The sequence below is a fragment of the Onychostoma macrolepis genome, chromosome 08 (genome assembly GCF_012432095.1).
Source record: "Onychostoma macrolepis isolate SWU-2019 chromosome 08, ASM1243209v1, whole genome shotgun sequence".
In the NCBI taxonomy this organism is placed as follows: Eukaryota; Metazoa; Chordata; class Actinopteri; order Cypriniformes; family Cyprinidae; genus Onychostoma; species Onychostoma macrolepis.
Window position 1 is genome coordinate 25,591,208 of NC_081162.1, and position 24,948 is coordinate 25,616,155.

The 24,948-nt window shown below is 35.6% G+C and overlaps 1 protein-coding gene and 1 long non-coding RNA gene across 5 annotated transcripts in view; both read left to right on the forward strand.

Annotated features, from left to right (window-relative positions):
- LOC131545209 (uncharacterized) overlaps positions 1 to 13,041 on the forward strand; it is a 40,759-nt gene extending 27,718 nt beyond the window's left edge. The window contains exons 2-3 of the long non-coding RNA XR_009272357.1: positions 11,981 to 12,072; positions 12,161 to 13,041. This is a non-coding gene — a long non-coding RNA (uncharacterized LOC131545209). The remainder of the gene's footprint in view (positions 1 to 11,980; positions 12,073 to 12,160) is intronic.
- Positions 1 to 24,948, forward strand: part of LOC131545208 (leucine-rich repeat transmembrane neuronal protein 4) — a 122,642-nt gene that overhangs the window by 44,450 nt on the left and 53,244 nt on the right. The window contains exon 4 of one of the 4 annotated variants that reach the window (XR_009272356.1): positions 2,863 to 2,893. The exons of 2 other annotated variants lie outside the window; for them this stretch is intronic. The gene's annotated coding sequence lies outside the window, so the exon portion shown is untranslated. Of the gene's footprint in view, positions 1 to 2,862; positions 2,894 to 5,823; positions 6,163 to 24,948 lie in introns of those variants that run through there. One more of the 4 variants, XM_058783803.1, reaches the window with a different exon arrangement.

Here is a 24,948-nt window from a genome sequence, read left to right on the forward strand (position 1 = left end):
TGATCAAAAATACAGTAAAATCAATAATATTATAAAATATCATTACAATTTAAAGTAACTCTTTTCCCTTTGAATATATATATTTTTTTAAATAATTTATTCCTGGGATGCAAAGCTGAATTTTCAGCATCATTACTCCAGTCATATATGGTTTACTGTCACTTTTGATCAATTTAATGCGTCCTTGCAGGATAAAAGTATTCATTTATAAAAAACTTACTGACCCCAAACTTTTGAACAGTCACATGTATACTAAAAATACTAAATATGTTTCTCTCACACACACACACACACACACACACACACACTTTCCTCTACCTGTTTTTCATTCCTTGCCGTTCTTCCTTCCTTCAGATATCTAAATATATCTGGAACATTTCTGACTTTCTGATTCATAAATCAATTGGTTTATCATTATACAATGTAAGAATGTTTCTTAATATCATTACATAATGAAAGTTGCATATTAAAGTGTTTCTTCTGGAAAAAACATCTGAAAGAAAATCAAAAGTCAGACTATTTTATTAAGCAATTGGTTTATGATTATGTAAGAATGTTTGTTAATGTCATTATATAATAATAGTTACAATTTCAATTTTGCCTCTGGAAACACTTTAAATATCTTTCATTATGTAATTAATAAAGCAACAAGTCCAAGTGTCAGAGTGATTTTTCTATGAATAAGATGACTAAAATGGCTCATCCGATCAGAAATCAGACGCATTTCAGAAAGTATTTGTAGTAATACAGTAATACAATCCATAGCAGCATCAGTCAATTTTACATGCTACATATCTATTTGATTATTCTTTTCTGTCTTTCTTTTAAAACACAAAGGAAATAAAAGGAAAGGCCCATATCACTACAACCATGAGCGCATGTCAAAATCCTTTAATCCACATAACCCTGATCATGTCTGCACAGGATTTACATTTGTCTTCTCAAATCGTGTTTTGAATGAGTGTTGTTGTGGCCTCCGCGTGTAATTCTGATGGGATGCGATATAGTTGACTTGAGGTCGAGCTGAAATGAACATTTGCATTTATTCATTTTTATTTATTTTTTTCAAAGCTATATTTAGGGCCTACATTCTATCAAAAGCCACAAAGCAGTGCACGTTTTGCACAGGCAATCTTCTCTTGCTTATTCAGAAAATGTCCAAATCCAGTTTGTGTGGCTGCTGCATGAAGCTCAGAGGCTTGGATGTTATTAGACTGTAGTTGTTCTCAACTTCACACTTTTCGCTTGACAGCTGCCAATAATGCTGTGTGTTTTCAGTCAAACATTCTGCATACTGAGTGCAGCTTTGCCTGTTGTTTATCACAGAGCGCTGAGACGCGTTCGAGTCTTTGTTTATGTGCTCTTACGCAGCATAACCTTGGACGCTTAAGCAATCCCGGAGTGAATCTCCCCGAGTGGAAGGGGCTTTATGTGCTTCCGTGGTATTTTAGCGAGCTGAGCTTTAGAACTGGACTGACATTTCCTGATTCCTCGTATTTTTCTTCCAAGAGCATAAGCAATAGCAATTAGTTTGGGGACCGGAGGAGAGAAATGCCGTAAACATGCTTGAGCTCAGAAGTGCAAATGGACAGTCTCTCTGAAATGCAAAGTCGGCCCCGTCCCAAGATAGATCGGTTTACCGGCATTCAGCGCCTCAGCCGCAACAAATATGCTTATTGTGTATTTCTTTATTTTCTCCCCTCAAGGCATCGTCTACCTGTTCGTTCTGTTTCAAAGTCAGTTTAGACCAGAAGGAAGCGATCGACGGCCTTTGTTTTCCACGCGGAATCGGCAAAGCTTTCCGACATTTCTTGGTCACAGCAGCTTTATATCTGTCAGAGGTAGCGGAGGATTTACATGAGCTCGATAAATACGCAAAGCCGCTGTTTTTAACCCTGGAGACGAGCCTGCTTTGTAGTAGATGCTTTCTCTATAGCGTAATAAATCTATACTGACAACTACAGCTCACACAGTGAAATGTAAAGCGTGACAAATGATCTTGTTTAAAAAACACGCACCAGCTTCTTGGAAAAGTAATATTAGTATTCATGTTGGCTTCACACAGACTTCTAAAGGTATTCGAACTCTGATTTAAAAGTATCCATATATCATTACAAAAAACTTCACTACTTTTAATATTGAAAGATTATGCAAAGATTATGCATAGTTATGCAGTCCTAACAATTTTGACTTTTTGTACCACAAAAATATCAAAATTAATTTTAACTCAGAAATTGAAAGCAGGATGTATTTAAATCTATCATCTGTCTGTCTGTCTGTCTGTCTATCTATCTATCTATCTATCTATCTATCTATATATCGATCTACCTATTTTCTGTCTGTTGTTCTATTTATCATTCTATCATTCCATGTATTGATCCATCAGTCTATCTATCTATCTATCTATCTATCTATCTATCTATCTATCTATCTATCTATCTATCTATCTATCTATCTATCTATCTATCTATCTATCATCTGTCTGTCTGTCTGTCTCTCTATCGTTCTCTCTATCTTCTGTCTATCGTTCTACTTAACATTCTATCATTCTATCTATTGATCATTCTATGTATCAATCTCAGAATAGTTTGACTTTTTTCTTCTTTAAATTAAGTCCCACAAAAATATCCAAATTAATTTTAACTCAGAAATTGAAAGCATGTTCATCTTTGAAGAGGTATTCAAATCATTGCGTTTATATGAGTTACATTTTTTGAATACGTTCATAGAGTCTGATAAAACAAATAAGTGTCATGTCATTGATCCCCAAACTAGTGATAATGTTTAAATAATTTATAAAAGCTGTACAACTCTGTGGAGAAATATAATCTCCATCCTGTTTCTGTTTCTCCGTCCTCGCAGCAGTCACATCCTGAGCAGCAGCACATAAAATGGACCTCTGTGCTCATGCTGTGCTGTCAGCCAAGACTTGATCTACAGGCAGCCATCTTTAGAAAGGCAGGATGGCAGATATGCAGCCGCAATCTGATGTCTGTCATGCTGAAACCCAACCGACAGAAAAGGAAAATCACAAATGAGATCTCTTTAATATGTCAATTATATTTCCTAGCCCGCAATAAGATTGAGTCAAGGGAAGATGGAGAATTCTGCTTAATTTTCCTACTTCTCAGATCTTTCTCCTGAGAAAAAGGCCCCAGTAATCTATTGTTCTTTCTATCATTCTATCGATCTATTGTTCTTTCTATCATTCTATCGCTCTATTGTTCTTTCTATCATTCTATCACACTATTGTTCTGTCTAGCATTCTATCTATCTATTCTATCCATCTATCCATATGTCATTCTGTCAATCTGTCGATCTGTTGTTCATTCTATCTATCTATATATCTATCTATCTGTCTGTCCGTCCGTCCGTCCATCCATCCATCCATCCATCCATCTGTCTATCATTCTATTTAACATTCATTCATTCTATCATTCCATGTATTGATCTGTCCATCAGTCTATCAATCAATATATCTTTCTATCATTCTAAACCTGAACCTGACATTCTTCCTCACATTTTAATGATACCTTTAAACACAATTACAGTGTGACGAACAATGGACAATAACGAAAACCACGCGTTGATCTTTCGCTCATAGTTGCCCTGTAAACACCAGAGATGAGATCCATCCAAAAACCTTCATCCTCCGTGATAAAGAGCCGGCGCAGCGGGCCCTCTGACATTTTCAGGGGTGGAGAGGTGATAGGCTCTTTCTATGAGTTATTTTTACAATGATGCTGCATCCATCAATTTCTTGGGAACGAATCAAATCAAATAAGTGCTGTGTGGGCAAAAAGCAGTGTGCAGCGTGGAGGGTGCATGGCGCATGTTGATGAAAAAGAGAGAAAGAGAGAGAGACGTGCCATAGATGCACCTCCTGAATTAGACATGAGGACGGCTGCCATCTTTCCAGGTAAAAAGCAAAAGAATACGATTTGCTCGCCATCCCAGTGGTGACAGACTGCCTCTCTACCTGCATGAGAGGATATATAGGTTTGTTATTAATATTCTTGACGTAGCATACTATTTCTTATTGTTTGCCACAGGGAGTTATTTGCAAGTTATGGCATGTCTCCTAAAATTTATTTGAACATAGTTTTGGATGACGCTCATGTCTGCTTTGCATAAAATCCGATTGAGGAGTGCTAGAAATCACTGACATCTTATATTAAGTATTTACTACACCTTTCAAGTATGCATCATGCGCTCACTGGTTCTCAGTCCCAGTCCTAACATGTTTGTGACACCGTGATGTGACATGAAAATAAAAATGAACCGACGAGCGTTTATGTGACAAAAGGATCAAATGCAACATGTAATATCTTTAATTGTAAGTGCAAATGTATTTGGTTTTTACCAAGGACTTGATTCATTTTAATGCAAATTGATTGATTTCAAGTTAATGCAGTAAATGCATCATAAATGCAATGAAATAATTAGCAGGGATTGATTTCTGGAGTCAAAGTTTTAGATGAAACTCAGCAGTGAGAGTGTTTGCATTGATATTCCATTGATTGTTCTCCAGCGTATGGAGCGCATTCATCATACAGTATGTAGATGTGCATGCATTTTTCATGATCGTATAAGTCGAACTAAACACACTACAGAAATGTGAACGTGATCTCGATGAGAAAGCTCCAGGTGAATTGTTTTATTTATAAATCATGGTATTTTTTTTAGATATTTCAAAGAGAAGACCATTCTTTGGGTTTGATCTATGTTCTCGCATCGTATCGAGTTCTGACGCCTGGCATCTGCCTGCTGAGGCTTTGTGAGTTTCCGTTAACAAGAGAACATATGAGCTCCACGGAGCTTTTGAACCCTTTAATGGGATCATCTTCTGAAGTCACAGTCACCTACGTACATATAGGTTTTCAGTCCATTACATCAGCTTACGTAAATTACCTTCACGGCTTTGAAAGATGGTTTTACCAGTAGTGCTGAAGCCAGAACGGCAGCACCTAAACGAATGAAGTGCGCTCTGTATAACCCCAGGCTAGGTTTGGAATAGCATACTACCTGTACTATTTTGTAGAATTGTGCACAGAAATCTTTTTTGCAAATATCATGCAAAATAGATTTGCAATTTTCTTTCAGTTAAAGTATGCAAATCGCGGATAATCTTTGTAAAACCTGATACATTTCCCGCAATGTCCAGTATACAATCAGAGCACTTTGAGTGGAATACTGTCTCTCAATGCAATGTGCTCAATTAGTTGAACCAACTTAAAATTTTAAGGCAACCAGCTTCAGCAGATGTTTGAGTTTTCTCAACTTGTCGTTTTAAGTTTATACAACAAAAATTTGAGAATCTCCCACAAAAACAAGTTGAGCAAACTCAAAATCTGCTGAAGTTGGTTGCCTTAAAATTTTAAGTTGGCTCAACTTTCTTTTTTTATTTACAGTGTATAAAGGCATTATATCTATCTATCTATCTATCTATCTATCTATCTATCTATCTATCTATCTATCTATCTATCTATCTATTATTATTTAATTTTAAATCAGCATAAACAATTTTTTATATTTTTGTGTAAATGTTACAAAAATATTACAAGCATAAATATATATATTTTTTATTACTAACATTATTGTTTAATTGTCATGAAAATAGGCTTTGTTTTCTTCAAATTTCCAATTTATTTATTTTGATTTTGCCTTAAAATACAATCTGGCCAGGTTTTCATGAGATTCACTCATATCCAGAGCAGTTTTCAGTGCTTCAGAGTTTCATTAGGAACATATCACCCTGTCTTTAAGCTAGTTGAAGTGTCATAACCTTCCTCTATCCCTGTCTGTTCCTATCCGCGCCGCTAGGCATCTGAGGTGTCCAGGTCAGTCCAGAGGAGGGTGAGAGGTGAGGATACCTACTAACCATCTCGGCTTTTCTATAAATGAGATCCCTGCCCTCCATTTTCCACCCAAGGTCTCTGAAATGTGGCCACCGTGAGGCTGGCTGGGAGAAATGGCCACCAGGTTGCCAGTGACGTTCCGTGGGCAAAAGGTTCAATTACTTCAGTTGTCGTAGAGCAATAAATGACAAATTAAGTGGCTGGCACCGGCTACTGCTGTGAGGAGCGCGCACTGGAATACTAATGTCTGACGGGGTCTAAAGACGCTGGAGGAGGGAGATAGACAGAGAGAAGCTCACTGAAGCCTCCGCTGATAGACAAAACAAGACATTTCAGCAGTCAAGACCAAACTTTAGGGAGCCATATCTGTAATTCAGCACTGCGCAAATAAACTGCTGGGTTTGTGGCACAAATGTTATTAATATCCTTCTCATGGACTTCTGGTCTCAAAATTCACAAAATTAACAGAGTCTAGGATTTGACAAGACGGGCACAGAATCGCATATAGAATGTATTCACAAAAATAATGCAAATATTTCATACACAAATGTGATCAGGAAGCAGATTTTCGCGATTGAGTAAAAAATAAAAAAGGTAATTACGCCTTTTTATCTCATAGTTCTGTTTTTCTCGTAATTGAGAGTTTACATCTCACAATTGCAAGTTACAAGGTCAGAATTGCATGATATAAAATTTTTCTCACAATTGCGAGCAAAGTCTGAATTGCAACATACAAACTTGCAATTGCGAGACAAAAGTCAATTGTGATTTAATATCATGTAATTCTGACTTTGACATGCAATTGTAAGTATATTTCATGTAATGCTGACATTATAACTCACAATTGCAAGTTTATTTGAAATTGATATGCAATTGCGATTTATACCTTGCGTTTTTGACATAATTTGCTATTTTAAGTTTATATCTCGCAATTCTGGCATTATAACTCACAATTGCAAGTTTATATTTCACAATTTTAAATTTATGACATGTAATTGTGAGTTTATTATCTTTCTTCTCTTTTTTTATGTCATGGCAAAAACAAGTTTCAATAGGAAGAGTTGAATTGTATTTTGTTAATGTGAATCTAATGTTGCATAGTTTGTTTTCCCTAGTAATTATATTTGATCCAAATAATAATCTCAAAAATCTCACAACTAAGGAAATGCTCACTGGATTGTAAATAAAGGCATACTAGCCTGAGGAAGCGCAATGCTTGTCATTCATTGTCCACTTTTGCTCTTATTTATTTTTGTGCCTTTTCAATGGCTTTTCCATTTCACCGTCTTTGCATTTCCCAAACAAATGCCCCATTACCTCCACAGTTAAAAACTCAGCACTTCAGCTGAACAAAACAAAAGATGCAAAATAACCTTCAAATCTCCAACAGCAGCACAGAGACTAAAGACATCTGTGGCCTTGGTCATAAGAAAAGAGGATTTTTCTTGTTCTTTTGAAATGTGAATGTGCACTATGCAATTTATTTATTTAATTCCAGGACAATTGATTTATCTTTTAAAGGGGTCATATTACGTTGCTAAAAAGTACATTATTTTGTGTATTTGGTATAATGCAATGTGTTTATGCAGTTTAAGGTTCAAAAAACACATTATTTTCCACATACTGTACATTATTGTTGCTTCTCTATGCCCCGCCTTTCTGAAACACGCAGATTTTTACAAAGCTCATCGTTCTGAGAAGCGAGCCGTGCTCTGATTGGCCAGCTATCAGTGTGTTGTGACTGGATGAATACCTCAATTGTGAGACGGAAATGTTACGCCCCTTACCATATTGTGATGCCGTGCTGCGGCGCGACGACACATAAACAATAAAACCCATTATAAATGAGGCATTTGTTGCATCCAGTGGGGACATACTGATTATAATGACTTATACTGTCGTTTTACGCGTCGCGTTGCATCGCGCCACGTAAACATTACCATGTCTGCATTTGTGATCAGAGAAACGACACAAGCAGCGCTACTCTACACTGCTCAAAACTCGCGTTTGAATAGTCAGTGGCAAATTCTTTAAATATAAAAACATACTTACAGGCTGTGAGTCAGAAGCGCCAGACTGTCCTTCTAAAGTTGGAATTGCCCCACTTTAAGTCAAGTCAAATGTCACCTTTATTTGTATAGCGCTTTTAACAATACAGATTGTGTCAAAGCAACTTTCCAATATAAAAACAGGAAAATAGTGTGTCAATAATGTAAAATGACAAGATTAAACACTCAATTTTCAATTAAAAGGCATTTCATTATTGAATTCAATGATGTCATCGTCCAGCTCAGTTCAGTTTAAATAGTATCTGTGCAATCAAGTCGACAATATCGCTGGAAATTAGGTGTCCCCGATTAAGCAAGCCAGAGGCGACAGCGGCAAGGAACCAAAACTCCATCGGTGACAGAATGGAGAAAAAACCTTCTCAGTCGGGGGGCCAGTTCTCCTCTGACCAGACGAACCAACAGTTCAATTCCAACTGCAACAAAGTCAGATTGTGTAAAGGACTCATCTGGTTTATAGAAACAGTCTTTGAGCACAGCTGGCAGGCTACTCCCAGGTTCAGGAAATAGTCCTCCGCTGCACACACTCTAATATTTGGGCTGAACTGTTCTGGAACAGTGTTGTAAAAACAACTTAACCACTGATTTCTAGTTGTGTCCTCGTTTGGAAGCCCAAACAAAGTAGTTTCGCTTTCACAACGAAACACAGCGTCTTCAGGACATGGCGCCAGTGGCAGCAACAATATTACAGCGAGAATAATATACACACACACACACACATTTAACACCAATTATAGTAATGTGTTTCTGTTTTATTTATATATTTATTCCCATTCATTAGTATTATTTTCTATTTAATTTTAAATTAGCATACATGAATGCATATGCATGGTGCATCATATGCATATTTTTATATTTAATAAGATACAGATAATATTTAAACAATATAGTCGCTTAAAGTCTGTTTAATTCTAAGGTTGAGAAGGTTGAAAATGGTCACGATAAACTAAATGATGACAATTTGTGGTGCACAAAGCCTTGACTGAAATAATAAGTGGACTTAGAGAGTGAAGTAAATGTTAATCAGTAATATTGTTAAAAGGATGAAGTAAATGAAGTGCTTCCTGATGATAGCTTTATGACTGGACTGAAGCGTTAAAAAGTCCTGAATCGTGTCGGCAATCTTAAAGCAAACTTCCATTTAGGACCCCATCATTTGTTTTCACACCAGACAACAAAATGTATTCTCGGTTCGGCATAGATCACCACAGAGCTTTCTTTCTTTTCACGTTTCTCGTTTTATAATGAGTTTCCTGAGGAAGTGCTGGCGTGCATATCCTGGCACCGTGATTCTTTATGAGAGCTGAGGCATATCATTGATTGACTGTCAACAGACAGCCGCTTCTGCGCCCCTTAAGTCATAGCCGCATCAATGAATCAATGTTTTACCTAAGTGAATGCTGGAGCATTACCTGCAGGTCAAAGACCTCATAAACAGCCTAGTTATGTAGAAGGGGAATAATCACTTTATTTGCATCATGTTTTCACTAGTTTTCCTTCTGTGGTTGTTGTGTAGATGAAATTGTGTTAGCATAGTAAAGTCTCTGTAATGCACAGCTTCGCATGGTTTATTAATGCTTCTTGCTAGACATGTGACACAGAAGACTGGAGTAACAATGCTAATAATTCAGCTTTGCATCACAAGAAAATATTACATTTAACATCCATTCAGATAGAGAACAGTTACTTTAAATTAAAATAATATTTCACAATTTTAGTGTTTTTTTTTTTTTTTCTTCACTATATTACTTTGGATTTGTAACTAAACAAATGTAGCCTTGGTGAGCATAAGACGTGTTTAAAAAAAAAATATGATTGTTACTTTTTTTTTTTATCTTAATTAATAATTATTCCAAACTATTGATTGGTATATGTGGTTGATTCAGAATAACTGGGACATTTTTTTATTTATTAATTAATGTATTATTTATTGCAGCAGTTTTTTCTTGAAAGTTAAAAAGTGTATAACAGTAATGTGTACTTATTATTATTATTTTATTTTATTTAATTTTTTGGAAATTCACGTTATTTAAATACATCTGTGACCTTACGTCATTAGAAAACAGGATTTTTCTTGATTGACATTCATTCATTTCATTTTATTTTATTTTAACATTGTGACATTATCTTCCTGAAGGTTAAACATGACTAAAAATTGCATTACTGTAATTTGTTTTATTTTAGATGTTTATGTCTCATTCATTAGTAGCAGTACACTGTAAAAAAATCCAACTTTTGAAAAATTCTACTAACCAATGTAAAAAAGTAGCCTGAACAAAGAATTTTTAGTATGAGAAGTCAGTTTAATTTTTTTTTTGTGTGAACTGAACAAAAATACTCTAAACATGTTGCAAGCAAAAGTTGTTTTGTTTACCTTACTTAGATACTCAAGTATTTGTTCACAACATATTCAAATGTTCTCCCAACTTTTCAAAAGTTTTTAAGTTGTCGGTTGCTAGTTGAGTTAACTTAAAAAGTTGATTGTGATAGGTTGCCTTATTTTTTTGAGTTAGGTCAACTTATTTTTGTATTTTTTTTTGTATTTTTTTTTTTTACAGTGTAGTAGTAGTAGTATTTAGACATCTGTGACATGTCATAAGAAAAGATGATTTTTCTTGCTCTTTTGAAATATGAAAATGAATCAATGCATGAATGAATGTGTAGTGTGTTCAGGGATGGACTGGGTGTAAAAAAGGCCCTGGATTTTCTCCCAAATAGGCCCACTACAACTACAAAAAGCCACTACTATCTCACAATATTACAGCAATACTGTCGCATTTATGGCAAATAACATCACAAAACCCATGGTGACCCTGCTGGCAAAAACAATAGAAACCATCACAGAAATTCTAATGATTTCCACTATAAATACCATTACAAACATTACAAACCATCAACTTTTAACCATTAAAACCATGTAGTTTTCCTGTAGTGTGTTTTGGGACATATTAAGATTTAGTGTTTTTTTTTTTTTTTTTTTTAAAGCCACCAACAGAAGGCGACCAATTACCAGCAGAGACCAACAGGCACCATTACAGTTTATAAGATGGTTTCTATTTATTTATTTATTTTTTATTTTTTTCAGCAGGGGATTGAAATAAATGTATTAGGCTATCGTATGAACTAAAATTCTTGAAATCTACATTAAAAAAAAGCATAATGTATAATATGACAATGATAAACATAAACCTAGAATCGCCAGACAATGTGGAGTGATAAATAGCAGTGAACGTTTGGACTAGGGGTGTCCTAGGATTTTTACTATAGTGCTCATAGGCTACATGCTACATGAGAGAGGAGGGCAAAGGTAACCTAACTGTTCGCTTTTTTTTTTTCTTTTAGCTTCTTCCAACCGCCTTTATCTTCACGTTTTTTGCTTACCATCATGAGCCCACTTCGTGTTAGTTTTGGTTTCTAACAAACAAAAATAGTTTGCAATAGCGCCCCTTTTTGTCGGCTGTCAATGTCACTTAATTTGACACTTTCTCTTTGATGATGAACCAGCCAGGCCAACGGCCGTTGTTTGGACTTCTCCAGAATGTCCAGATGGCCAGTCCGCCCCTGTGTGTGTTTATGTATTGATATAATTTTTTATAGTTTTTTGTCTATATAATTTTGTATTTAATTTTTAAATATAAAATATTTATTTATTATGTATTATTAATTTATTTACTTTTTATTTATTTATACTTTATTTTTATTTATGAACTTTTTTTTTTTACTTTTTTGACATTTTTCGTTACTATGTGATTATTTACAGCCCAAAGTGAAGAAGTTATTTTGTATAGGCCACCAAGTGACACTGGTTCCTCCTCACAATACTTAGTTAAATGCAGACACTTCTATCAATCATCCAGATCATAGCATAGCAACACACTGGCAGCGTGTTTTGCCTGGCTTTGCACTATTATTGAATTTAGAAACATCTTAATGGCTCGTTCTGTAAGAGCTCGTTTAAAATTAGAACAGTTGGATTTGCAAGTATGACAGGTTTTTTTCCATCAAATAATATGGAATGATGTCTAGTGTGACATTTGTCTTCTGTATCTGCTTAAGAGCTGCCAGCGCTAATTATGACAGGAGCCGTCTTCTCGAACCATTCCTCTTCGTCTATAACGAGATGTTAAAGCTGATTTCCCGTTCCGCAGGTACTCGTGCCTTTAAAAATTACACTGTCAGAGGAAAAACTCATCACTTTTTTCATGCTCTGCAATACTGTTATTTCTATCTTCACAGATTTATAAACAGCGTCATGAAAATCACAAGTGATTGGAAACCAGAGCCCGTGGTGCTTCTATTTGAGGGATCAATCCCTGAGATTGATAGTATGGAGGACACATTAATCAAACGCACTGTAGGACCTCTGCACAATGATAAATAAAGCCCACACCTGGCTATCAATCTGCTCCCCAGAGCTCTAAACGCTGGTAGGTGGACGTGGGCCAACAAATACAACATTTACATGGAAATCCATTTACTAAGACAAAAAAGAGGCAATTTACACTTGGTCACTTGCATTCTGATCACATTGTTAACTGTATCAAATGTTTTTTTTTGTTGTTGTTTTTTTTATACTTTTATTCAGTAATAAAACATTAAAGTGATAGTTCATCCAGAAATGAAAATAGAAATATTTTGTACCATTATATATGTCTTTACTGTCACGTTTGATCAATTTAAAGGGATAGTTCACCCACAAATAAAAAAAATGTAATTATTTACTCACTATCAAGTTGTTCCAAACCTGTATGAGAGTAGCCATTGATTTCCATAGTATGGAAAGAAAAGAAAAAATACAATGGAAGTCAGTGGCTACCGTCAACTGTTTGGTTACCAACATTCTTCAAAATATCTTCTTTTGTGGTCAACAGAAAAAAAGAAACTCATATAGGTTTGGAACAACTTAAGGGTGAGTAAATGATGACAGAGTGTTCATTTTTGGGTGAACCCTATATACTATATAGTATATACATATATAATGTTACAAAATATTTCTATTACAAATAAATGCTGTTCTTTAAAAAGAAAAAAGAAAAAGAAAAAGTATCATGGTTTCCACAAAAATACGAAGCACCACAACTGTTTTCAGCATTAATAATAATGATAAGTAATGTTTCTTGAGCAGCAAATTGGCAAAAAAAAAATTGTAAATGTCTTTTGTAATAAATAAATACAATTGATTTGTCTGCTAAATAGTTGGATTTTTCTCACATTTACTCTCAAATGCATATGGGAATATATTTGTAAATAATGGTATAATATAAATAATCTATATTTTACATTTATGCATATATTGAATGTATATAAAAATCACCCAAAATTCACTGCACCTGAAAAAGTCCACAAAACACTTGGTGTGTCCAAACAGGAAGAAAAAAATAAATAAAAAAAGTCTGAACAATGTGAAGGTGAAAAAAAAGCAAGTGCGAAATAACAAATCAAAGCTTTATTGAAGATGTTTTATCTCACGCTTTTTTGATTGTGTTTTTTAACTTTCATTGTGTACAGGACTTTATTGCAAGTTTCACCTATTTGGATTAACACTTAGGGCCAGATTTACTAAACAGCACAAATTAACGTGAAACTTAAATCTCTTAAATCTTTCAAGAGCAGTTTACTAACAACACAGGTGCAAAATGAGTTAAGACATGCTTTTTTGGGGGGCAGTAAATAATGGCACAAATACCATAAACTTCCACAAACAATGAATCACCTTGCATGAATCATTTAAATACTCTCCTCTAATAAATTTTACAAAGTCTTTCACTCTGGTAAAAAAGCAACCAAAAAGCAAGTGCCACAACACACACACACACAGCTTTACTGGCTTTTTTTTTTTTTTATCTCATGCTTGATTTTTTGATAATCTTTTTTAGCTTTTCAGCATTGTTATCACTGGAATTAATTACATTTTAACATATATTCAAATATATATATGCAAATATATATGCACTTAATTTAAATAGTAAACATGCATTTCACATTTTTACTGTATTTTTGATCAAATAAATGCAGCCTTGGTGAGCAGAAGTCTTTTTTCAAAATCTCATTGACCACAAACTTTTCAAAAGTAGAGTATTTTGGAAGTGGTTTCCATTATCCAAACAGTAAAAAACACATGAAGTTTCCAAGTGAAAACATCCCTCAAAAAACCAGCGACCAAGAAGAAAAACACAGTGACACAAGCGTCTAATCCAGCGACGCTACCCAGAACAATCGTGTTGAGAGTGATGGAGAACAATGCACAATAAGCTGTCTGTAGCTAAGGCCTCGTAATCAATTTTGGCTCCAAGGGAGAGTTGCGTACGTCTGGTGATGGAGCGAAGTAGATGGTCCTGAGAGAGCTTCTGGCAAAGCTGATCCTCGCTGAAGACGTCCCATCCCTCACCTCTGATAGAAACGGCTTTAACATGGTGTAGAACCAGCGCCTGTGGGATTCTCGTGGCGCGGCTGGTTTTGATGAATTTTTCAGCCTTTTTTTCTATCTCGCCATCGACTGTCATTTATTAACAAGTCCCCCAGGTTAAGTGCTGTTGTTGTTGTTTCTTCTGCGCTGTGTGTTTGTGGTTTGTTCTAGACATTGATCGCTTTGTAGCTCATCCTCTTCTGTGTTTGGGTGAGAATTATTGAAATGCTGTTAATCAGATAGCATTGGGTACGTTTTTTATGGCATAACATGCTTTTTGTGATTGATTTGTCTGCTAACTAGTTTGATTTTTCTCACATATATTCTCAAATGCATCTAGGAATGTGTTTCTACATGATTCTACAAGCATTTTATGCATATATATATATATATATGCATAAGTGATACAAATGCAGCATTCAGCATATGCATATTTATACAGTGGTGTGAAAAAGTGTTGGCCCCCTTCCTGATTTTTAAATTGTTTGCATGTTTTTCACACTGTAATGTTTCAGATCATCAAACAAATTTAAATATTAATCAAAGATAACACAAGTAAACACAACATGCAGTTTTTAAATGAAGTTTTTTATTATGAAGGGAAAACAAAATCCAAACCCGCATGGCCCTGTGTGAAAAAGTGCTTGCCCCCTCCTATTAAATCATGAAAGAACTGTGATTAACCACATTATTTTAGAAAGCTGAGTTAAATTTCACTAGCCAAACCCAGGCCTGATTACTGCCAGACCTGTTGAATCAAGAAATCACTTAAATAGAACCTGTCTGACAAAGTGAAGCATGTTTAAAGAGCAAGAGCAGGCTTTGGGACTCCAGCAAACCATGGTCAGAGCCATTATCCACAAATGGAGAAAACATGGAACAGTGGTGAACCTTCCCAGGAGTGGCCGGCCTACCAAAATTACTCCAAGAGCTCAATGACGACTCATCCAGGAGGTCATAAAAGAACCCAGAACAACATCTAAAGAACTGCAGGCCTCACTTGCCTCAATTAAGGTCAGTGTTCATGATTCAACAATAAGAAAGAGACTGGACAAAAACAGCATCCATGGGAGAGTTCCAAGGCAAAATCCACTGCTGACCAAAAAGAACACAAAGGCTCGTCTCACATTTGCCAAAAAATATCTTGATTATCCCCAAGACGTTTGGGCAAATATTCTGTGGACTGATGCGAAAAAAGTTGAACTTTTTGGAAGGTGTGTGTCCCGTTACATCTGGCGTAAAACCAACACAGCATTTCATAAAAAGAACATCATACCAACAGTCAAACATGGTGGTGGTAGTGTGATGGTCTGAGGCTGCTTTGCAGCTTCAGAACCTGGATGACTTGTCATAATTGATGGAACCATGAATTCTGCACTCTATCAGAAAATCCTGAAGGAGAATGTCCGGCCATCAGTTTGTGACCTCAAGCTCAAGTGCACTTGGGTTATGCAGCAGGACAATGATCCCAAACACACCAGCAAGTTCACCTCTGAATATCTCAAGAAAAACAAAATTAAGGTTTTGGAGTGGCCAAATCAAAGTCTGGACTTAAATCCAATTGAAATGCTGTGGCATGACCTTAAACAGTCCATTCATGCTCGAAAACCCTCCAATGTGGCTGAATTAAAACAATTCTGCAAAGAAGAGTGGGCCAAAATTCCTCCACAGTGATGTGAAAGACTCATTGCCAGTTATCGCAAATGCTTGATTGCAGTTGTTGCTGTAAAGGGTGGCACAACCAGTTATTAGGTTTAGGGGGCAAGCACTTTTTCACACAGGGCCATGTGGGTTTGGATTTTGTTTTCCCTTCATAATAAAAAACTTCATTTAAAAACTGCATGTTGTGTTTACTTGTGTTATCTTTGATTAATATTTAAATTTGTTTGATGATCTGAAACATTAAAGTGTGACAAACATGCAAAAAAATCAGGAAGGGGCCAACACTTTTTCACACCACTGTGTATATATATATATATATATATATGCATATGTTGAATGCTGCATTAGTATCACTGATGCACTAATTTATATACAGTATATATATATATATATATATATATATATATATATATATATATATATATATAGATTAGTGCATCAGTGCATCATATATATATAATGATAATAACCTATTTTGGATACTGATAGATACCCTTTATATGCATTGTGTGTTGCATATATTCTTCATAGGAATTTTTCTTATTTATTCCCATCCCTTTGTCCATTTTAGTTAACTAAAAAATAATTAATTAATTAATTAAAACCAATAAAAACAATTTTGTTACTTGAAATGAAATAAACGTTAACATAAACAAAAATAAAATGTAAAACCTTTAAACTTTGACTACAACTTTGACTATAAATATAAATATAAAATAAAATCAACTTTGAAATAAAAATAATATAAAATAAAATAATTTCCAAGGCAACATTTCTCTTTTTTATTTAGTTGAACTTCATGTGCTAAAATAACTTAAACTGAAATAGAAGTTAATAAAAACTATACAGACATTTAAAAATAAACACAAAAACTTTTAATTAAAATTAAAATTAAAACGAAAACCGAAAATATTTATATTTATGTTTATATTTACATTTATATAAAACCTAAAATAGTATCTCAATGATACTAAAATAACAGTGTTGGAGACAATTATATGCATATTCTTTATAAAACGTCTTATTTTGTCAGTGAAAACACATTTTAATCATATTTTAGCTGTGTTGTGTGAATCAGGCTTTCTTGCATTGTAGAAAACAGCTGACCATATGGGCATTTGGGCACGTGCCCAAGGGCATCACCACATCTAGAGGGTCACTGTGTGCATGGCTGGTACAAATGTTTTCAAACAGTGAGAGATACGGCCAAAGATATGATTGCTCGGCCACACAGAGATCTCCAACACAATCCCACTGAGAACGCATCCGCTAAACCAACACAACCCCCTGACTGCATGCTGGACATGAGGCCGTCTAACTCGTGTGTGTGTGTGTGTGTGTGTTTGTGTGTGTGTGTGCGCCTAACCTCGGGTCACTGTCATTGTAATATGTTTACTATAAATGGCTTTGTGTGAAAGCATCTGTTAAATGACAGCTTGATATTCATTTTCTTACTAAATCTGAGCATGAACATATTTAACAGTGCTTATATGTAATTAGATATATGGATAACAGATGGTAAAGCATTTTTGACCCACATATGGGAGATGGGGTATTAATATTCCAATTTAGATGTGTTTTACTATAAAAACATGAAAGCATGAAATCAAATAACCAACATGATTAGAATACAGTACATTTACTTGTATCCACTTACGAATGAATTAAGAACAATATGTATTTGAATGTATGTGTAATTCGGGGTTAAAAATAAATCCTTCAATTAGAACCAAACACTTTTTATTCTCTGTTTCTTTAGAAAATCCTCTGGTGCTTTAAAGAGCCCACAAACCAATACACTGATCCAAAACTTAAATCTCCAAAGAAAACTGTATAACTCATGAACCGTAAAAATGATTCTGGAAAATAAGTATTCTTGAACCTGAGGTGCAACAAATGCACTATATTTATTTATTTATTTATTCATTCATTCATTCATTTGTTCATTCATTCATAATCATAATAACATTTAGAATTTTTAGTTTTATATATTCTGCTTTGTTTTAATTTTAAAGTTTTAGTAATTGTATCATGTTTTTGTCATTTGTAATATCTTTTTAATTCGCTTTTATTAGTCTTTTAAAAATGTCTGTATAGCTTTGACTAATTTTCATTTTAGTTTAAGTTATTTTATTAAATCAAGTAGAACTAAATGAAAAGGGGAAATGTTGCCTTGGCAAGTAGCTGAAATAGAATAAACATTTATTATTATTATTATTATTTTGTTTTATTTTATGGTTATAGTTTTAGTTTACTATAATAACCCTGGTGTAAATTGCTTTAAAAAAAAAAAAGATCTATAAAAGGTATTTGTCCTTGACATATTTTGGTAACTAATTGTTAATCTGCTCCAATGTTGATTTGATTCGATGTTGACTTGTTCTGTAATGTGACAAACATATGATGCTTTATTTGCTTAGGCCTACTATATAACTTAAATATGCAAAATATATCAATTCAGAATGTGACTCTGACATTGAAATTCAAATACAGTATGTAGCTTAAAGTCCTTCAGGAGCCCTTTGGAGATGATGCAGTATTTGTCAGGATATTCCCCATGAACCTTTACCTGCTTCTCTATGGCACTTTTTGATTACTGTTATTCACGGCAGTATAATGCAATTCAGAGATACCATAGTATTACCTTGTCTCTTCCATTGTACGGGAAATAAAGCAGAATTACTTGTATTTCCATGCAAAACTTGACACGCCACTATTATTATCATGAAATGGGTGTTTTCCTGAGCTCTGTTTCTCAGACCAGCTGGAAAAAGCGGCTCTGCTGTATGGTCCGGAGGGAGATGCCCTGAGCACACAATCAATTTCACCTCCTCCTTCATTTGGAGAGCTTTGTGTGTGATTTCGGACTGTTAGATTATTTCCCGTGTCCCATGCTGCAGACCCGTGGCAAGGGCAAACAGCGTTCATTTTACGCAAATAACTTCTACGCCCTTTCTTTTCTGTGGCCGGGTCCAGATGTGAGGGTTTTTCTGTCTCTTTGCCTTTCCAGGCCAGGATTGGGTTAATGCATTAGCTGTTTAAGAGTGTTATTAGACCGTTTATACATCTGGAAAGTGTCAAAGCGCTTTTACGTTCTGTAATTTAGTCAGATGCGACTCAGCAGTTAATGAGTATGGAAATGAAACGCAGTCCACTGTATGACTTTTCATAATCAGAGAATTAATGTAATCCATCAGTAAATATTGTGTAAATATGAATCAGAAGCCGCTGGTGAGACGTGGGTGGCTCTCGTAGTCCTCGCTGCTGTGATGACTTGCATACATATTCCTTATATTACCTTTTTATAAGAATGTATTCATGTTATATTATGTTAGGAATTACATTCGAGTCTGTTGAGATTCATTCAGTTCAAGAAGTTTCTTTGGGTTGCATTTTTAGGATGTCAGCCAAGCTTATTTTAGAGTGTTTTTTTGTTTTTTTGTTATTATTATTACTGGTGTTTCTTACATGTGGTACATCATTATTTAGTTAAGTACATTAAGTATATAAACTGCAATACATTAATTTATATATGTATAGTTTTAATTATTATATTTAATTTTATATTTATTTTATATTTAACTTAATTTTATGCTTTAAATTGTCCATTTTCATTTTAATTTAGTTTAATTTGTATTATCTTATTTTATTTGTATTATTTTCATTAATATAAATATTTTTAGTAATTTTTTTTATGTGCTTGTTATGTGCTCTTTTGTCATTTTTATTCTTGTCTCTTTTTATTTTATTTCTTTTTAAATAAACTTTTTGTCATTTTATTAGTTTTTTAACTATTTGGGATTCCTTTTTATTTCAGTTTTATTTTATTTTTATTTTTGTCATTTTGTTATGTGCTTTTGTCATTTTTATTATTTTTATTTAGATTTAATGTATTTTTATTTCGGTTTTAGTTTAAGTTTAGTTTTAGTTTTTAGTAGTTTTATTATGTGCTTATGTCATTTTTATTTTTAATATTATTACTATTTAGGTTTTATTTTTATTTATATACAGGTAATATTTATAATGATGTTACCTTTATTATTATTTTATCTTCATTTCAATGAACACAAATGTTTAATATTTTTATTTTTTTTATTTTTTTTATTATTAATATTATTTATTTATTTATTTTTATATATAGTTTACCAATAATAATAACAACTATTATAATAATATCCTTGTAGTATCACTTGCTATCGCTCATATTTGGGTTTGTGATTTGAGTGAATTTTGGCAGATACCTGTAATTCATCCAGCAGCATTTATGCCCTTAAACAAGAACGATAACTCCGGTTGTGCAACATGTTTATGAGTTTGGTCTTACTTTTTCCCGTCTGACACGTTTTCCTCATAAGATGCAAAAATCTAGCTTGTGTTTAACATCTTAATTCTGTTGCCTTTTAAACTAATCTCAAGGATCCCACTAAAGCTTTATACACTGGCTGAGACATTATAAATCTCATTTAAATTCTGAGGCGGTCTTTTAAAGCGCCCATCCTCAGAGGCACTGGGTTATTTAACGTCCAAAATTTACCACTTACAGCATTTTTAAGCTTTCTTTACGAGTTTGTAAAGCCCTTGACAAAATCCCGCTTTTACAAATTCAGATGTGTCCTCTTAAAATGAATTTAAAACCCCATAAAGCCTCTGCCACATAAATCCCCAGCTGAAATTCATTTAAGATATGATTAAAGATGTGACATGCTCTCTAACTCATGCTTTATGTTTGTTGTTCGCCCTCAAAGGTCAGCTCTTAATGACATTGAGTGTGGGCCGCAGGTTACCGGTCGAGTTTCGAGCGCTTTTATAGGGAAACGAGCACCTGGAAACATGTGACAGACGAGAGAAATCTCTTATAAATGCTATTTATGACCACTGGAGAGGGAACGAAAGAAGAACGATGACATTCGGGATGGTGTTTAATCAGCCAAAGAAACAGCGCAGGGTAATTTGTTTTCACAGAGGAAAAGAGTCATCGATTATTCTGATGCGCTTTTCCCATCAAGTCTTCTCGTCTTGAGCTTGTTAAGGCCATGGTTGTATTTTATGTGCACGCGCACTGCTAATATATCCCCCGGACTTATTAAAGCTACTCGACAGTCGTTCAAAAATCATCCATTAGACGTCTGCTATGGGCTAAACGGTCTGTGTAATCTTTGCTCAGTTTTGCGGAGTGTCATTAAGTACTAATTAAAGCGTGCGATGGCGATAGCGATGATATGTGCGGCCTACAATACCACCGCTCTGATAAATGCATGTGTGTGTGTTTTCTTATTTGCTTCCCAGTGGCGCAGATGCTCGATCAAATCCAGATTCTGAGTAATCAAACTGTCATCATACTTTATGCCATGGTTAACCCTTTATAATGGACCCATAATCCTGCTCCAAAAACCATTTCAAGTATACATCTTCAATGCACTGGTGGAAATTGGAGCGAAGTTGCATATTCAGCATTTTTTGAAATCGAAAAATATAATTACGTGTTATTTAAAATCAGATGGTCAGATGGTGAGCTTGTGCCAGAGTGATTTAGGGACGTGTAATAGCGGTCAGCTCCAAAGCTTCATTTATGATTCAGGATTTTGTGGCATTTGGATTGAAATATTTAAGAGTGAGATGTAAACAGCGAGAGCTTGAAAAACACGGGTGGGAGTCTGGGGAAAAGATGTCTGAGAGAAATACTGCGCAGTAATGTACTATGGAGAACTGCTGAACAGTGTGATTATTTAAAGCTCCACAGGCGCAAACACACAGTTAAATACATGCATCTGTATATGTACAGTATTTAAATGGTGCAAGAAACTGTAAATGAGTATTTCATTGTGTAATCTGTGCCCAGTGCAGGGTTATTATAGTTAACAAGGGTTTCTGACCATTTTTTGAGATCGCTATTGGTGCATTCTCTTCCCAGCCTCACCACTTAAACATTCCAAACATTAATAGTATAACATTAAAATAGCAATGCTCATTTCAGTAGTTCCGTGCACAGTATCCAAATCTATACACACTGATCAAAACTTGATTTGTTTGCAGTTTACTTTCTGTAGAGAGTTCTAGATGACCATTTCTCTCCTGCTGCCAATCAGAAAAAAAAAAAAAAAAAGCTCCTTATACACTTATACATGTCAAAATGATTTGTGTGTGCATTTAAATAAAATGCCAATTTCAAAACACACAATAAATACAAAAAATGGATAATGCTACTAATTGAATAAGAAATAATGCAACGGTGTTATTTCTTTAATAAAACTTAAATGTTCTTTATGAAAACTTAAATTAGACAAGTCAAAGCATATACTGAATTACTGTTTAGTAAAAATTCTCTTTTTTTCCAAATTACTGTTTATTTTTGGTCATATGCATACACTCAGCACTGGGTAAATATTGGACAAAACACATGCTGGGTTATTTTGACCCAGCTTATTGGGTTAAATATTTTTACCCACCATGCTGGGTTGTTTAATTTAAGTCATCTATTTTTTTATTATATTGCTGGCTTAAAATCACACACATAATTGCTAGAGGCAACAGCATAATAAATAAATATTTCAATAAATATTTATTATTAAGCAAGAATCCCCATGGACAAAACATAAGACAAATTGAATTTATTTAGGTGAATACAGCATAGTTTACAATATTACATAAGCAATATCACACGAGTAGACGTGAGATGGCTGTTTATCGGCACAGCTGTGATTCAGCCGTAGGCACAAGGCCAAATGAGTGCCGTAGGTAATCACTGCGTGCCGATATGAAGCCATATCTCACGTCTACAAGTGTGATATTGCGATTATACAACAGGTCGATGGCACGAGTATGTAAATACATAAACAAAATAACAACGGAGTGTCTTTAAAAGCCCTCCAGAGCTCACATGTCCAAAAACGTCAAAGCAAATATTCAAATAGACGTTATCTTTATTATCAAACTGCATATTTGAACTATAAACAAGTACATTCTCGCCTGAAACCTCTTAAAACTACATTCCGTGACACAAAAACAGTAATATTTATGAAATGATACTGGATTTGGGCGTCCGCCATGACACTTGCTGTAAGAAGTACCGCAAGTAGTGCAAATTCTTGTGCCGGTGTGTCACCGAAAGCTGAGCCGTGATGGGCTTCAGACTTCAGACCACCGCCTCACATTTCACTCGTAACCTTAGGTGAAAGATGGCGTGACTGAATCCATAACCTGCCCATAAACAAACAGTACTGAGATTAGAGAACATATTTAAACATCCAATTAAACTAAATTCAGTGTTATAACAAATAAAATCAGTTTATGTTATGCAAGGCAAGGCGTTTCCATCGTGCAAAACGACTGCTGCCGACTCAGCTGACTGACATCTTGTCCTTATGTTGCATTGCGTAAAATAATATAGGGCAGTGGGGCAGTCATGGACTAATGTATAGAAAGTCGGACTTGTAACCTGAAGGTTGTGGGTTCAAGTCTCGGGTCTGGCAGGAATTGTAGGTGGGGGGAGTGAATGTCCAGCACTCTTTCCACTCTCAATACCATGACTGAGGTAAGACCCTTGAGCAAGGCACCGAACCGCCAACTGCTCCCTGGCCAGCTCTGTGTGCACTTGGATGGGTTAAGTGCAGAGCACAAATTCAGAGTATGAGTCACCATACTTGGCCTCACGTCCTTTCCTTTCCATTTAATAATATAATTTACAGCACAATAAAGACTTTATCATTGAAATAAAATGTATATTTCACTGAAGAAGTGCACCAAAGCAGCAGTGGCGGCACTGAGAACCACTCTCTCCTGTAGAGGACACAAAAAGCCCGTGCTCTGACTAACGCAGCAGCTGAGTTTTTCATAGGAGACAGGCTCAACCCAGCGGTTGGGTAAAAAAAAATAAATAACCCAGCATTAAAAGTGACCCAGCAAATTGTTTACAGAAAGACTACCGAGCACCTGGGTAAAAATATTAAAACCAACCCAATAAAATAACCCACCTGGCTGAACCCAGCATTTGAGTTAAAAAATAAATAAAATAACCCAGCATTTTTTTTTAGAGTGTAGAAACTGCCCTTTAGTTAAAACTAAAAGCATAATAGTTAAATAAAAAAATCCATTATTTGAAATAAATACAGAAATAAAATGAATTCTTAAACTCATTTAGTTAAACTTGGGCCTCGGAGGCTGGAGGCGGAGGTGAGGGATACTCCAGCCCCGGCGACGCTGGAGGATGGCAGTCCCGTGGGGCTCGCATCGAATAGATAGGGGGAGGGCGGGCGGGCATTTGTGAGCCTCCTCTAGGCTGAACAAGGGAACAGGATGACGCTCTGGAATATCGGGCTCTGGAGGGCTCTCTCAAGGAGTAGGCACTGGAGGTTGGGGACCAGAGACGAAGGAGGGCTGGATGGGACCAGCGGGGACAACGGAGAGAGGAGAGGGGGCAGGTCGATCTCCAGATCAGTTTCCCAGTCTATCAAGTCCCCTTCCAAATCCAGCAGCCCCAGATGTATAATCAGCTCACCCTCAGGCGCAGTGTAGTGGGTGAAGCTCCACTCCACGCTCTTACCGTCCACGGCTTGCTCCCTCGTGGTGGACACTGTTGCCGGCTCTCAGGACATGTTGGGCACAACGTCCAGGGCGATCCTCTGCTCAGTCGCTCGGCTTTGCACTGGCTTGTCGATCGCAGCGGGAAATGGCTCTCTGTCATCGGTGGGCTCGGGCTGATGCTCCACACCGCAGGGAGTTGGTGGGCTGGGCTCTGGGTCAGGAGTGGATTTGGCTAGATCATCCACAGGGCAGATGGTGAGTGGCGATCCGTTTCGAGGACCATCTTCAGACGACAGCGGTGCTCGCGGTGTTCAGGCTTGCATCATAGAATGAGCAGAGCGCGTCGTCCGGGTAGCTGGTGGCGTTAGCTAACAAGAGGAACAGTCTGGTATGGTCCTTGAGAGATTGGTTCCCCTGCTCCAGCAGGAGGAGGAGG